General features: G+C 35.0%; 1 long non-coding RNA gene across 1 annotated transcript; it reads left to right on the top strand.

Moving 5' to 3' along the window:
* Nucleotides 1-758: 758 nt before the first annotated feature.
* Nucleotides 759-1,533, top strand: LOC118681471 (uncharacterized). The gene is made up of 2 exons (XR_004977221.2): nt 759-1,065; nt 1,116-1,533. It is a non-coding gene; the product is annotated as an uncharacterized lncRNA (long non-coding RNA).
* The last annotated feature ends 13,711 nt before the right edge of the window (nt 1,534-15,244 follow it).

The following is a 15,244-nucleotide window of genomic DNA, read 5'->3' as shown; positions in this document are numbered from 1 at the left end:
GTTGCAAATTGATTTTGCAACCTAACCATTGCTAATGTTGCAACTATGCGAATTTTGGCTTTACTAGCTGGGCATTCTCTCGAAGTATATAACACCTTGAAAGGATTTCATTAACTTTTCTGTCATCTTTATTTTTTGGAAACTGCAAGGACTTAGATATTTTTTCCGCCCAGACCTACATTCAGAATATGTTTTTATGGTGAGATTCGTCTTCTTAAGTTGAGCAACTATGATTCATACCGGTAGGTGCTTTTGAATAAGAGGTTGAGGAAAAAATCTGCTGCTAATTTCGATAAAATGGCAAAATTTTATTTTTTTTTAATATTTTGAAACATAAAAAAGTTGCAAGTAATATAATGGAAAATATTTCTGTATTGCCTAACAATGTTGAAATTGAGTTAGTAATTTTTAAGTATTTTTGCATCCTTAGAATAACTCGCGACCGTGAGACGAATTAGTGTATTTTCCCAGCATATCCTTAATGTTAATAGTAACGATTTCCCATGTATATAACCCTCGATAAATTCATGTTAACATACTAATAGTTGCTTTAATCCTTTAGTAATCTCAGGTATAAACACGCGAACCGACCTTGCTCACGCGTTCTTGTTATTTTAGTGCGGGTACATTTTTTTTAATTACTCAAAGGCTCAATTATTTTTATTTACCTAAAGGCTGAAGATCAGCTCTATTGAATAAATATCACCTTTTCCCAGAACCTACTTTGTAAACACTTTTAATAATATAGAATATTTAAGGATTCCACAAGCTATGTTTGCCTTATCTACCTGCCTGTTTGTGATAAAAAGTTGGCACGAGAATGCTTCGAACTTCAGTGAGTTGAATAATCTCAAACTATAAATATGGACTGCAAAAATGTATCCTGGTGTTCTATACTAACTTTTATACTTTTAAAAGCGAGGAGGATTCAAAAGCGGCACCGTTATAAGCATTGGCAACATTCCCTCGAGGAATCGTAATAATCGCCACATTTTAGAAAAATATCCCTGCTGGCAGCTGTAATGCAAAAATGCGGAAAAATGAAAAGTCGACAAGGTCGCAAGGGTAACGGAATATGATTTTGTTTGCTCTTTAATTCACAAATTTAGCCTTAGAACCTATAAGTAGATGGTGCTCTGAGCGCGCATCAACTGAAATAATTAATATGTTTGATCATGGTACTAATGGTGTGGACACGCCGGTGCCGCAAAAGTGCGGATTCATTGCTTGCTCCCACGGAATCTGCTATGGCCATTATTTTTATTGATAAAGTTGAGACGGGTTGTTTTGAATAAACTTGAATAAGGCTGGCGTGAAAACATAAGAATGATTTTTTAAACCGGACAAAATTATTTCGTGCACAGCGTAATTTAGCTCTTGGTTTACTAAATTGTTTAGTTTTTAGGTTTTAACCTTACGTATGTATTGTATTTTTATTAATATTTTTTTATTTTAGTGACATAAGATCCTACTCTTTATACACACCATATATTTTAAATATAGGTTGTAAATAGAAACAAAAACAAAACCAAATTTTTTTGTGCATCTTTTTATATTTTATTTGATCTGTGTATATGTATATATGAATTATATGCCGTCACTTGAACAAGATCGATGAAGATTACATTTTCCAAAAATGACTCAAAACTATATTCGACAGAAGCCTCAGTTATTGACAAAAAATGTTTTCGATGATTAATATTTGTTTTTGTTCGCTAATACCGAAATATAAACGACTTCCCTCGTATCAGCTAGATAGGCATTTAAAATTATTTAGTTTTAATAACTTAAAACTTTAAACGCACTTTTCTCGAAACTGTGTTTTCAAAGTCGGCTGTCAAGATTTCTCTCAAACGGCTCAACCGTTCTTAATGAAATTTTACACTGGCCTTCGAGTTATAACTTACAAGGCCTTGAACGAAGGATTTTTTTTTTGTTCAATTACAACTATTTAAAAACACAAAAACGTGGAGAAATTTTTACCAAGACTTCCGTATTTTTTTTTTGTAAAAACGTCTCTCAAAATACAATTTTCGGTTTTTTTGTTTTTTCTTCCTCCGATACCTAGTGTATGGTCTAAGTAAAAGCACGTTGTTTTATTTTTTTTATTTTTGATGATCCTGAAGCAGTTCTGCTGTCAACGCGGAACCACATTTTTTCCGACGCACATTTTTTTCCGATGCTGGAAATGACGTCATTATGGCCGGGTTTTGTATATTTCAGAAAACATTTATAAAATAGGTATCTTTGGTATAATAAAAAGTTCGAATAAAATATTTAATTTCTTAATTTCTGAAAATGGAACGTTTCTTGCACGAGAAAACTAATCTGCAGCCAATACAAGCATGTAAACGTTTAATTCACTGAATGTTCACTTTTGTTCAATTCAAATACTGAAAATACAAAATCTTAAGCAAGTTCGTTAATTTTTTTCTATATTCTATATCGTCAGACAAACTGTTCGCGTCGTAAACAAATATCTAACTAATTAACATATGGAGATCAAACTTCACACGTACCTAAAAAAGGTTATACTTATTTAGAAAAACAAAAAAATTATTCACACGATTTACTCGCGCAGTTGAAATGGAAGACTCTAAGTTAAATGGTCAGATGGTATAGAGTTCTATTATGTTCGAATTTAGGGTTCGAGTTTGTTAGAGAGCAGGGCGTAATGTCAAAAGCTCTGCACTAAAATAAGCGTCAAAAAACTCCCAACTGGTTCCTAATTGTATAAGAAATAACGCCTAACTAACTACAATTTTTTGTCTAAATAGTACTGCAATGATCCTGCACCAGAGAAGAGGTCTGAATGATCTCTCACTAGTTCATAACTAGATCTGATTTTATTTTCAACTTACTTTAAACTCTCTAGAGTAGAAATATATTTGAATTAAAAAAAACATTATCATCCACCTTTTCTCTTAGAACAAATTAAATTCAAACTCAAATTGGTTAGAGTGACTAGAGCGCAGAAGTTTTGATCAAAAATTTCCCTCAACATGAAGGCATATTATGTAAATCATTCTTACTACAAGATTTACTAAATATATTTCGAGTTCATTGTCTTCTCAATTAATCTATATAAATATATATCTTTGAAAAAATTTGAAAGTAATGTATTTAATACTTGGTATGAGATTCTAAATTATTTAATTCATTAAACCGACTGTATTATCGTAATTATACTTAGACAGTCTAATTATATAACATATGCTCAACTTCCAAGTATATTTGTCTGGATAAACATTGTCCAGGCCATTTGCATACTTGTATCGTTCGTTTACTGGTAAAACGGCATAACTGAAAAATATATAAGTGAAGAAAAGCGCACATGATTTTTTATTGAAATTGTTACAGCAGTGATAAAATAAATGGATTGCTCAGAAAAAAGTGCACAAAATATACCGTTAGGGTGCTTTTATATAGAATTAATCACGCAAATATACTAGTTTCCAAATTTTTGAATTTTTGAGTTATGACATTTTTCAAATAAATTTAATATAGGTATGCATTTCCTTGTACACATATGTGCAGTGAGTACACAAAAAGCCATTAACGGTCATTAATATTAAATGCTATATCGCGCTCTTTTGTGTTCCGTTTCCGTGCGCTATTTTCTTTTGTGCTCCGCTCGCGTTTATAATATAAATGTATAATGAAATTCATAAGTTTGGCAAATGAAACTAAAACGAAATGAACATTTTATTGTGCAATAAAATTGTTGACTCTGTGAACATACATATACTCATATAATACATACATGCATGTGTTAATAGTGCAGTGCACTTTGCAATTTCTGTCGGATGTGCCGGTTGCCAATTTCACGTTGCACATCCGTTATGGCGCTGCCACGTGGAAATGAGATAGCGGTGCTGCAACCAGCCGAGTCCTTTGCCTGCTGCTACTTGCATAATGCACGAGTTTGCATGTGACTGTATGTGTGTATATAAATACAAATGTGTGTATGTGTGTAGAGGAGCGCTTTTATCGTATCCCCTGGAATTTTCTGGCATTTCCAACCATCAAATCAGAGATTAAAAGAGGTTAAAAGCCCAATTTTCATTACAATTAGTATGACCAACTGACCGGACATGTTGCCATAGCCAAAATTACTGTTAACCATTGTGCTTTATTTTCGAATATTTAAAGTTGAACGGGCGGGCGGTTGAGTGTATAGACAGTTGTTGGAAGCACGAGTTCATATTAAAAAGTTGTGTATGTAATCGGGTGGATGAACAGTTATAATCATACCTATGTATATCTTGTAGTATGTATGAAAGTATTCATAAAATTGTTAATTAAAAATACGTTTTCTTTAAAAGAGTCCTCGATATCCGTGTGTATATCCATTGTCGCTAAATTTCTGTTCATTTATGCATGATCGACGAATTTGAGCACTCTCAGCTACCACTTTGCACAGAGGTTTTATATACCCAATATTTTTCCTAAAAACAGATTACTTTAAGAGGCAGACCTAGTTTGATCGCTTAAAAAACGAGATTTTAGGAATTATTTGAAAGAAAACTAATTCCTAAATAGCTGCAGTGATTGCGGCCTTCACCGTGGTTGAAAACAAAATACATAATTATAAAATTATAACAGACTGCAAACCGAAGGAAATGTCGAATTTTGCTACTGGATTGAAAAATTTATAAAAAATAAGCGTAAAAAATCAAAGCGATCATATGATTTGTTTTCGAGTTACAACTTCAGAAAATTTTAAAAATGAGGTTTTGAAAAAAAACCGTTTACAGGGTACTTTTAAGAAAGCTGAAACTAAAAAAAATATTTAAAATATTCTTTAAACATTTTGGGAGGTTATTTTCAAAGGTTTGAAATATGGAAGAAATAAATAACTTTTTTCGAACGAAAGGTGTGCTCTTTCATTTAATATCTGCGCTGTGTCTGCTTCATTCCGCGTCCTTTGGACGTCCACTAGCTCCAACAACTTCGGTGCTCATACGGACGGTGAAGGCAATTGGTATTTAACATTTAGCCTGCATGGTATATTGGTGAGCCGAGATAAGTGCTTCATTTGAACTATGTCAGTTCCATAGGAGTAACCGGTAAGTTATAACCACTAATATTAAATAAAAACACTTGTACCCGTATAATCCTTGGCATTCAATGCACTACAGTAGAGCAGTCCAGAAACGACGATATGTTCGCTATTTAATTAGAGTTGTCTCTTTTCCATAGAACATGGTCCGCCTAGAATTGGATGCCGAGTAGTAGTAATCTTATTTCCTGACCGAACCATCGTAGACATCATTTGCTAGATTTTTATTTAAACCGTATTACAGCAGATTTCAGTGTTTTGCACAAATTTAGTAACGACTCACGCGCTAAGGGTATACTTATATGACTTTTTTCTCTCGTTTTACTCGTTAGCCGAATTTGGGTTCTTTAAAGAGATATTTTATTGAAATAAGACATGTTTTAGGAGTAGCTACATACAAACATTTCTATGACATAACAAAGTGCAGTACAATAATTTATTCAAATGGGAAACATCTGGCAATGCTTAGCCTCTCATGCATGCATAAATATACTTATATATAAACCCTGCTGCATTCAGTATCGTAATGAATATTTTGCTGTGACATTCGATGGACCAACCAAATTTGCAACAAATCCGCAAATAAAATATGCAGCGAACACTCCGTCCAATATGTGACAAGATGTAGAACAAGCATTTTTGAAATTTATTAAGCAACATTTTGCGGTTAGAATGAAGACAAAGTGCAACATAGAGACTTGCGCCTACAGCAGGAGTTCACTATCCAGCATATATGTACATATGTATATGTGTATAAAGCTATATGGTGAAGCTTGTTATGATGCAAATTGTGAAACTGAAAGCTTCTGAAGCCTTGAGGAGGTTGGTGTGAGACAGTTGGAAAGTATGTCTGTGTGTATGCTGGCAATGTTTTCCAAAACAGGTGTGAGGCCTGGACACAGAATAGACCACAACTTTGACATAGTTAGTCACATGCAGATAGTTTATGCTTTTGTGTTAACAACCAAGCTCGGAATCACACAAAGGAAGCGAAAAGAAAATGTAAGAATGGAAGTATGTTAAAGTAAATTTTAATCTCCAATTAAAATGCTGTACATGACGTGTGGTTAAGCCTACAAGAATTCATGTGTGTGTGTTTGAGGACAAAGTAGGAATGTTTGTGGATTATTTCTACAGATAAGCAAAGCACAGGGTAAATCATAAAGTTGCATGAATTAATAAAAATAACAAAATTAGTTCCTTAACCCTTAGTATGCTAAAAAGGTTTTTCTTTTTAATTTTGTAAATAAATAAAAATAAATTTTGCCGCAATGATAGGCAAATGGGACACTGTCCCATTGGCACTAACGCGGTGAGGCTCAAGATTTAAAGGACACAAGAGAAAAAGAGCACCGTCCCCCAACAGTTAGGTATACTTAACCGAAAAGCAAATGAGACATCTTGTTGCTTGTGGAATTTTAAAACCCATCGAAAATTTTTCTTATGGGATTGATTGTTGGATCGCCTTGAAGAAGATTGAGCTCTAAAACTTATATCACTTTGACTTCATCAACTTTAACTATCTCGTTATCTGATGTTAGGTGGTCTACGACGTCGGCATCAGACTTGAAGGGCAAGATTTGGTCCGTCGTGAATTCATAAATGGTCTCCCCGTCACTTTTCACCAAACGTTCGGTGAATTCTTATGTTAGTAGCAGCAGGATTGGCATCAGCTTTTCTACAACTGGCCTCTGTCTTTTAGTCTCTTTAGTTGTAGTAGGTCATCGACCTTAATCGACGCCATTTTCTGGCGGATAATATATATATACAATAGCAGCTTACTTTTAGTACATCCTTTCTCTACAGCTGCTGGTTCTAGACTCTGTGACGGGCGCCAGGTATCAATAAGCTCCGTTCGATACTGGGCTACTTAAGAGCCGCGGCCAGGCTTTGGTTTTTTGTTTTGTTCCACAAACCATGGTAAGTCTTTCAATGTAAATGATGTACTATTGAGGATCAACGAACACCCAAATATAAAGTCAGACCTTAGCTAGATACCTCTCAACTGCAACAGAGGCGAGGTACTGCCAAGGGTTAAGCGGTAAAAGAACTACTCCGAAATTTACAAAGCCTTGAAGAAAAGGTCAGACATTAAGAAATCATCTTTAGTACACTTATAACTAAACTTGGAATCTTCTTCTATGAAAATCTTATAGAGATATATAGCAAAAGAAAGCTTATACTTGTAAGTAGCGTGAAAAGGTTAATATTACGCTCCTCTTAGGCAAGTGTGGTTTTTATACATAACAGGTGTGCTTTCTTTTAGCCTTGGCTTACATTCTGTATATTTTGCATGCTTTCCAGCCTAGAAGCTCATTTAAAATGCCAACATCAGCCTTGGCGCTGCTTAAGTGGTCATCAATAAAATTGGTTGCCTTCATCGTTCATCGTTTATGCAAATTCACTTTATGACTTGTCACACCTGTCGTCGCTACAACAGAAAATTCGCCTAATCACAGTCAAGACTTTTACGACATTTTTGAAGCTTTACTGCAACAGATTTTATTACCTACTCTTGGCACTTCAACTTTATGGCACCCATTAGGGTTACATACTTACCTAGTTATGATGTTAAGTTACAGGAGTGATGTCATGTTTGACAACTACCATACATAACGGAGATTCTTAGTAAAGCTAATAATAATAAAAGGGTACTTCGATACTTCGATAATTACACCAAATAATAGCGCATAAATAGCGACGTAAATCGTTGATTGTAATTAAACGAAAACAGTCACAATATGATTTATTTTATGCTTATTGATAGTTTCACTGAAATGGCAACGCCGAAATATGTCCAATTTGAATAACAGTTTAACTTTTTGAATAATAAAATTGCTTAGAAGATTTTCTGAATCGCCTACACTATGTAGTGTTTGTTGGGTGGAAACCAACGTTTTTCGCTCTTCGAACCCAAGTACAGATTGCTCTCTCTCGCGCAGGAGTGACACCCTCTTTTCACTTCTTTCTCTCTTTGAAGCCACAACTCAGGCTCCTCAAAAAAAAACATTGAAAATGTGTTGGGTTTTTTTTAAATCACAAAATTTGTTGGAAGCATGAAATGATTGCACACCTTGCGGAATCTAGTTCTAGAGCAGAAAAGTTCTGTATTCATATCATATTTCGTATTCGCTCACTCAACATTTTTACTTTCAACTTTACAAAAGGGAGCGCTAAAAACCCTTTTCCCCATATATGGGTTATTGCAGAGGTTTTCAGGCGTATATCTTTACTTGACATTTTGACTTTGTCTTCGTAAATTTGTTAAGGCTAGAACATCTCAAGCGTTGACAAGATGTAGTCTGTGAACATGATCATGAAGCTTAAAAACAGTGCAGCTTCATTATTTTGTACCTGTTGCACGCTTTTTATTGTTTATCGGTTGCCTTGAAGTTCCTGGTTGGTCTCTTCATTATTGAAGACTACTTGAACTTTTGCCCACTATACCTTCCAATACACATATATGGTATGTATGTCTGTGTAACATCCGATAAAGATCCGATACCAGTTATAAGCGTAATTAATAATTTGCCTCAGTCGCGGTGATTTCTTTTAAGCGACAATTACCTTGTGTTAAAAAAGCAGGGAAGGTACTAGGGCCAGATGTTTTATACAATTTGTTCAACTTTTCTATTAACTCAAGATTTGGGGAATCGGTTGATTGCGAACTCGCGTAGCACCCATTTCACACAGAAGGTACACCTTTTTTTCAAAAAACGTTTTACTCATTTGATGAGGTTTTAGTTCAGTTTTATTTAAAAACCAATGTTGTAAATTAGTTGTTGAAAAATTCATTATTTTCGTATATTGAATTGTAAGCTTTACCTCGAATTCTCATAGTTTTGGCAACACTGTAAAGAATAAACTACAAAAAAGCAACAAAAAATGTTTATTTAGCACTTTTGTCGTCAATTTATTGAACATAAATTTTTCCTTTGACAATTACCTTCTCTTATATATGTATACACATAGTATATGTCTATATTTCATAGTTTCATATCACTCGCTTTCGTCGAATCCCTTGACACATCACCAGCTCTTCATAACAACATCAACTCTATCCGCAACCGCACTTTCGACTGCCGTAAGATACAGCCAACAACATTTAACCCCGTTTTGCAACTTCACCACACCGTTTCAATCAAACCAGCGCTTCCTCCTCTTTGCGGTTGAACTGTTAAGTGTTGACAGCATTTTATGCTGTCAGTCGCTTTCCAGCGATTGCAATTTCATGTAGCCTTTGCGGAAGTACTGTAAACTCCACTAAACATCAACGAGTGGCGCGCAGAAGTTGCAATCAAAGTGGAAGTTTTACGCAGCGATTCTTTGCTACATATACATATACAATACATATTATATATATATATATGTGTATATAATATACAAATATATGTATGTATTTGTGTTAATTCACCACACTTCACGTTTGCACTGTTGCATTGTTTCCTTTTTTCGATTTGATTATTTTGTTATGCGGCCTGGGCTGAGGGATTATGTCGTGTTGCATGGCAATGAGCGACGGTGAATGCTGTGTTGAGGTTCTGTGTGCTTGTTCGAAAATAATTCTTGTTAAGTGTGTGTTGTTGCAGTGTGAAAGTTGGGAAGTATTCGTTTGAGTAACTCTTTGACATTGCAGTATAATTTAAGTTTCGTTGGGGGTAATACCGTTAATACTTCAAGTGTATGTCTTGCTTTTGAGTAATTTTAAATGAGGTTGTTGATATCTAGCATTTAAGCAACCATTTACCATTGTTTCATAGTTGAAGGCCCTCATAGTTGTAGGAACATAAGAAGACAGGATTCTCCTCTGATGCTCAACCTCTGGGTATTTCAGAGAGACGTCGGAGACCCTATACAAAATAAAAGATATACATTAATGATCAGCATGATGAGCTGAGTTGATTTAGCCATGTCCGTCTGTTTGTCCGTCTGCCTGTATATATACAAACTAGCCCCTCAGTTCTTAAGCTATCGATCTGAAAATTTGCAGCTGTCCTTTTTTCAATAAGAAGCATCTGTCGGAACGGCCAATATCCGACCACTATAGCATATAGCTACCATACAAACTGAACAATCGGAATCAAGTTCATTTAAGGAGCCTTTATATATGTGAAGGGTATTATAGCTTCAGTGAAACTGAAGTTAACGTTTTTTTTTTATTTCTTTAAATCAGAAATGATGAGGTGCTCATATGAAAGTTAGTTTAAGCATGAGAAAGCTTATTAATTGTCAATACACACGTTCTTATGGGCACATTTAATTAGGTAGCAGCACGACTTTACGGCTGCACGCTTACAGTTGTCGCTGTCGCTAAATTAAAACCATTTCTAATTTTGCGGTCGACAATGGGCAGCTGTTGTCACTTATATGTGAAATGTAAAATTATTCAAAGTTATTAGAGCTTTGAGATTTGTTTTAGAGATCGAATGTTATTTTACCCACAGAAGTACTGATAGAATATTATTTGACAGATCAATTGATAATTTTAAACAATGAATTTTTACTTATTTTTTTCGACAAAAAATTTCACTTTGAACAAAACATTTAAATTTCATTGAAATGAAAAGTTTTAGTAAAGCAACAACGAAATTTTGGACATCAGCTGTTTGATATATCGCTGCCGTCTTCAACATGTTCAAGAAGGTGTCTTCAAGATGGCATTTGCCAACCAGAAAATTTCGCTGTCGTGTCGTGCCGTCGTCTTTGTGTTCAGGGCATCATGGATAGAAGACCAGGCAGTTGCGCCATCTGTAGCTAAAAAAGTTGCGAAGTTTTCTCGCGAAGCATGGATATGAGCTCATGAAGATAATAATACTAAGAATCAATATGTTAAGTACAGCATTTACATTGAAGTGGTTGGAAATCTTAGTTAAAACCCAATAGATATAGCCGACAATTACTTTAAAAATTAACATAGAGGACCGAATTAGTAGGGAAGTGCTTGCAATGCGAAGTTTAGACGTCTACAAACTTCACTCACATTTCCTGAGTAAATCTGATTTGTAAAGAATCAGCCAGTGTGAAAAATATCAGACTGAAAACAAAACGATTACAATTTCTATCTAATAACTAAAAGGTAGTGAATTTTGTTATATTCAATAGTTTAATGCCGAGTTCCTTGTTATGACGTTATGTGTAGTCCTTAATGATTTCTTAAGTTAACAATATACTCTGATAAATCTTTGTCTTTGATTTGCCCAAAATGTAAAAGTATTCGCACACAAACTATTTCTGCTGAAAAAACATACTGGCAGAACTTAGGTTGGAATTTGCTTTAACATTTAACGCGTCCTAATGCTGAAATCCGTTTCGTTTTTTTTTTTTGGCGCATCATTTTTTCTTTCCGTGAAGTATAACGTTTTAGGAAATCCTTGGTATTGGAATGGACTTCTTTAAAATAGCCGGAACCGGCTATATTTTGAAGTTTCATACAGTTCATAGAACTAGCTTGAAACTCTCTCATTATAAAAATTCTAGACAAAGTGATGGGATAAGTTCTGGACACATCAATATTGTTCAAAAACGTCGGCAAAGGCTTGCAGAGTGAGTGTAGTTATAACTCTCATTAGTAGTAGGTTAATGAGTAAGAATCCTGTCGAAAAAATTAATATAATAGTTTTTTTAAACGGGTGGTTATCGATGACGCAATAATTTTTTCGGATTGATCATTTTGACAGCTGTTACTTGATTTATACTCAGTTTGAACTTATTCCGGAACAACGTTTGCAAATGGTGTAAATTTTTTCCCAAAGAATGGTTCGGTGGCTCGAACCACTTCACGCTGCATCCAATATTCGGTCCACAGAATCGCACCAGAGTCGGTAATTCGAGCAATCATCGGTTTTGCACCACGTTTACTCTAGTGGATAATGCGCATCCTCAGAGACCCCGTACAGTGCGCACCGAAGACCCTACTTCTGTTGTGGACCAGAGTATCGGAAAAGTCCCGGCTACCATCACCACTTGGAGGTTGTTGGGTTCATAGTTTTGGATTTAAGGTCCACAATTATCAAGTAACACCTAAAGCCAATTGCATGATTACATAATCCAATATTTAATAACGGGATTACCCTCGCCTCTAAATAGCTACATAAGAGATCATCCTTGCATGCCATTAAAGTCACCAACGCTCTCTAAATTCCGGCGTTATTCCCATCATATACAACGCGGTCGATGCGCTGCTATAACTTCCCCTATTTTTGTTGTAATTTTCCTTAAACATGCAAGTGTGCTTGAGCGTAAAGCGGTACCGCTGCTTGTTGTTGTTGTTTCCATTGTGGCAACTGCAACTGTGGCAAATACAATTGCAGTCACATGCAATATAATTCATTACTGCCGCTATCCTCTCATTTGTTGCAAGATGGAGCTTGCTGTGGCACGCCAGCAAGGCACTAGTAGCATGACAGTGGCAGTGACTGCCAATTGCAAGTGCGGCAACAAATGCAGTAAACATTGCAAGCAAGGCATGCAGCCATGATGCATATTTCATTGTATGCCCGTGCATGTTTATGCAGCAACTTGCAGCAAATACACATATACACATATACATCCATGTGTATGTATGTGTGGCTGAATGCCACTGCGTTGCTCTTGAATGCCAAATATCGTATTTTGTGGGTTAATTGTTTGTCAGCACTGCCGCATCATTGCCCCCGAGCTAGAAAGAGAGGGTGCACAGACTTGTTAAAGAAGCCGAACTCGTAAGAAACCAGGTCAAGTTGCCTTGCCACATGCGACAGCCGTCCGAGTGCATAATCGCTCGAACATTTGATGAGGCAGTCAGATGGTGGATTCTTTTTGTCATTTTCCTATTCTTTGTTCTGTGCAACAACACTGTCCTGTGCAACCGCCAACGCCATAGCGGCAAAAAGGATGCTACAAAGCTGCGCCCGCCGGCTCAAGTGCAGCACGAATTTGTCAAAAAAAAAAATTAACTAAGACTCAGCCAGATAATATTGTCAAACGTTGCGACTTGTCATGGGCAAACTAACAAACAGGCAGACAAAAGTAGGCATACATATATTTTCGGCATGTACTCGGTCATATGAAGGCTTCAAGAATAATAGGGTGTGCCGTTCATACAAGAAAATTACACTAATTTATCGAACTTTTAATCATCCGAAAGGCTTGACCTTAAAATAACAAATCTAATAATCATAAAGCTTGCGCTGTACGGAATTCCATCAGTGGCAATAGTAGCGGTAGTTAAAATATTTACAATGATCTAAAGAATCTCACTTAAGTGCATCCGTTTGCGGTCGAGAATTCTCTCGGTCTATCATTTCAATAAGTCAATCAACCATCTAACTCAACTTCCTTTTCTGCCGGAGCTTTCTAGCGGCTATCATTCTAGATGCACTGATCGACGGATCGTGTTAAAAAAAAAAGTTGCTGCAATGCCTTCCACAACTTGTTAAAAATGAGGTCTAGGAAAGAGATTTAGGTGTCTTTTAATATGCTGGTTACCGTTATCACATTTCGACTACCAAACTTACTCAGTATCTCATAAGTGCAATAATTGATTGGTTATTAACGGGTCATAATGGAACTCATAAGAATTAAAATCAATTTATAGTGCAAAACTGAACCAGGGGGCAAGGTTTCACCACAATTTATGTTCACGTAACGCTGTTAGTAAAAAATTCCTCTATCGAACTTTTGGGAATTTCGTACATTACGTTTAAAATTATATATTTTCCAATATCTGATATATGAATCATCTGGATCCCAATCTGAAAACACTTTGCTTACAGTTGTTTCCTTACATTACGCTTCATAATATTCCGATTCCGTTTCAATAGTTTCTATTAATTACGTAATTAAACCTTAAACCAAAAAATCCAGCTGTCTTCGTCTGTTTTTATGAGATTAAAGCCTTACAATTTTAAGTACACCCTTAAAGTACAGACATATAAAGCAAATGGCACTAAATTTTCTCAATGCAGCTGTCGCAAGAACTCATTATATATACATATGTATGAAAGATTGGAATTTGAATGATATAGCTATAAGTATATAATATTAAAGATTACAATCTGATCAAATTAGTCCCATGAAAAATATTTTTTATTTCATAATAAAATAAATCAACGTTAACTTGTCAACTAACATTTTAATACTAAACTAAATATTTGATATATCCTCGACAGAACTTTAAAAGGGAGAAACATGTGGACCACTAAAAAATATTAGAATCGATTTCACAACTTTCCATTATGGAATATGAAAATCTCATAAAATGCATAAATATTAATTCAATTTTTTTTAAATCCATTAATTGCAGCCCAGGATGTGGTTTAATCAGAGAACGTAAATGAATAGAGAAGGAGCAAATGTTAAATGAAATCTTTTTGAGTACTAATTTGTAATTCCAGATGAGGGAACATCAAAAAATATAACTTCGAAAAAGAAAAATACACCACGCAATGTGCGAAATGCTATAAATAGACACGACGAATATTCCTAAATGAAAAATCGTTGCGCATACCTATTTAGATTTATGTTTTCAATTTCTATGATATGACAAATTTATAATTATGAAAAGCCTTCTGAATTAAAAAGCTGTATTGCCCTTAAAAACCTCAGAATTCATAATAAAATAAACATTTAATAGGCAATTTTTCCAACTTATGTACTTATGTGCGTTGCGTGAGCAATTGCTTTTTGAACAAAGGATAACAATAAAACAGTAGCTAAGCGGCCGCGTATTCACTTCTGCGGTGGCTCAGGTCGTAAGCGAATACGAGCCTATACGTTCGAGTCCTAAAACTCATAAAACTTAAATGTTATTTAAATTTGTTTATTTATTAATTGGAGTCTAAGCATATCATAATTCAATTACATTAATAGCATATTTTACTTCCTGAGATAATTAAAATATTTCAGGAAAATATGTTCATATGTTTAGGTTTATTGCATATTCCCTTATATATGCGTATTTACACAAATGTGACAATCACACATACATTCTTAAATACACGTACGCTGATGCTTGCTTCTTTTTGCCCCGCACAAGCAATGACTTTTGTCCACACTTTTTGCTTTTTGCGAGAAGCAAGTTGAACGATCGCAAGCAAGAAGGGGTCAGGGGCGCACTGCAACATAATTATATCAGATATATAGTTTATTTATCGAATTTATTTTAAAACCGATTATAGGTATGAATTTATGTGTATTTATATT

The sequence above is a fragment of the Bactrocera oleae genome, chromosome 5 (genome assembly GCF_042242935.1).
Source record: "Bactrocera oleae isolate idBacOlea1 chromosome 5, idBacOlea1, whole genome shotgun sequence".
NCBI classification, from domain to species: domain Eukaryota; kingdom Metazoa; phylum Arthropoda; class Insecta; order Diptera; family Tephritidae; genus Bactrocera; species Bactrocera oleae.
The sequence above is the reverse complement of the archived record's forward strand: the minus strand, read 5'-3'. Positions and strand labels throughout refer to the sequence as shown.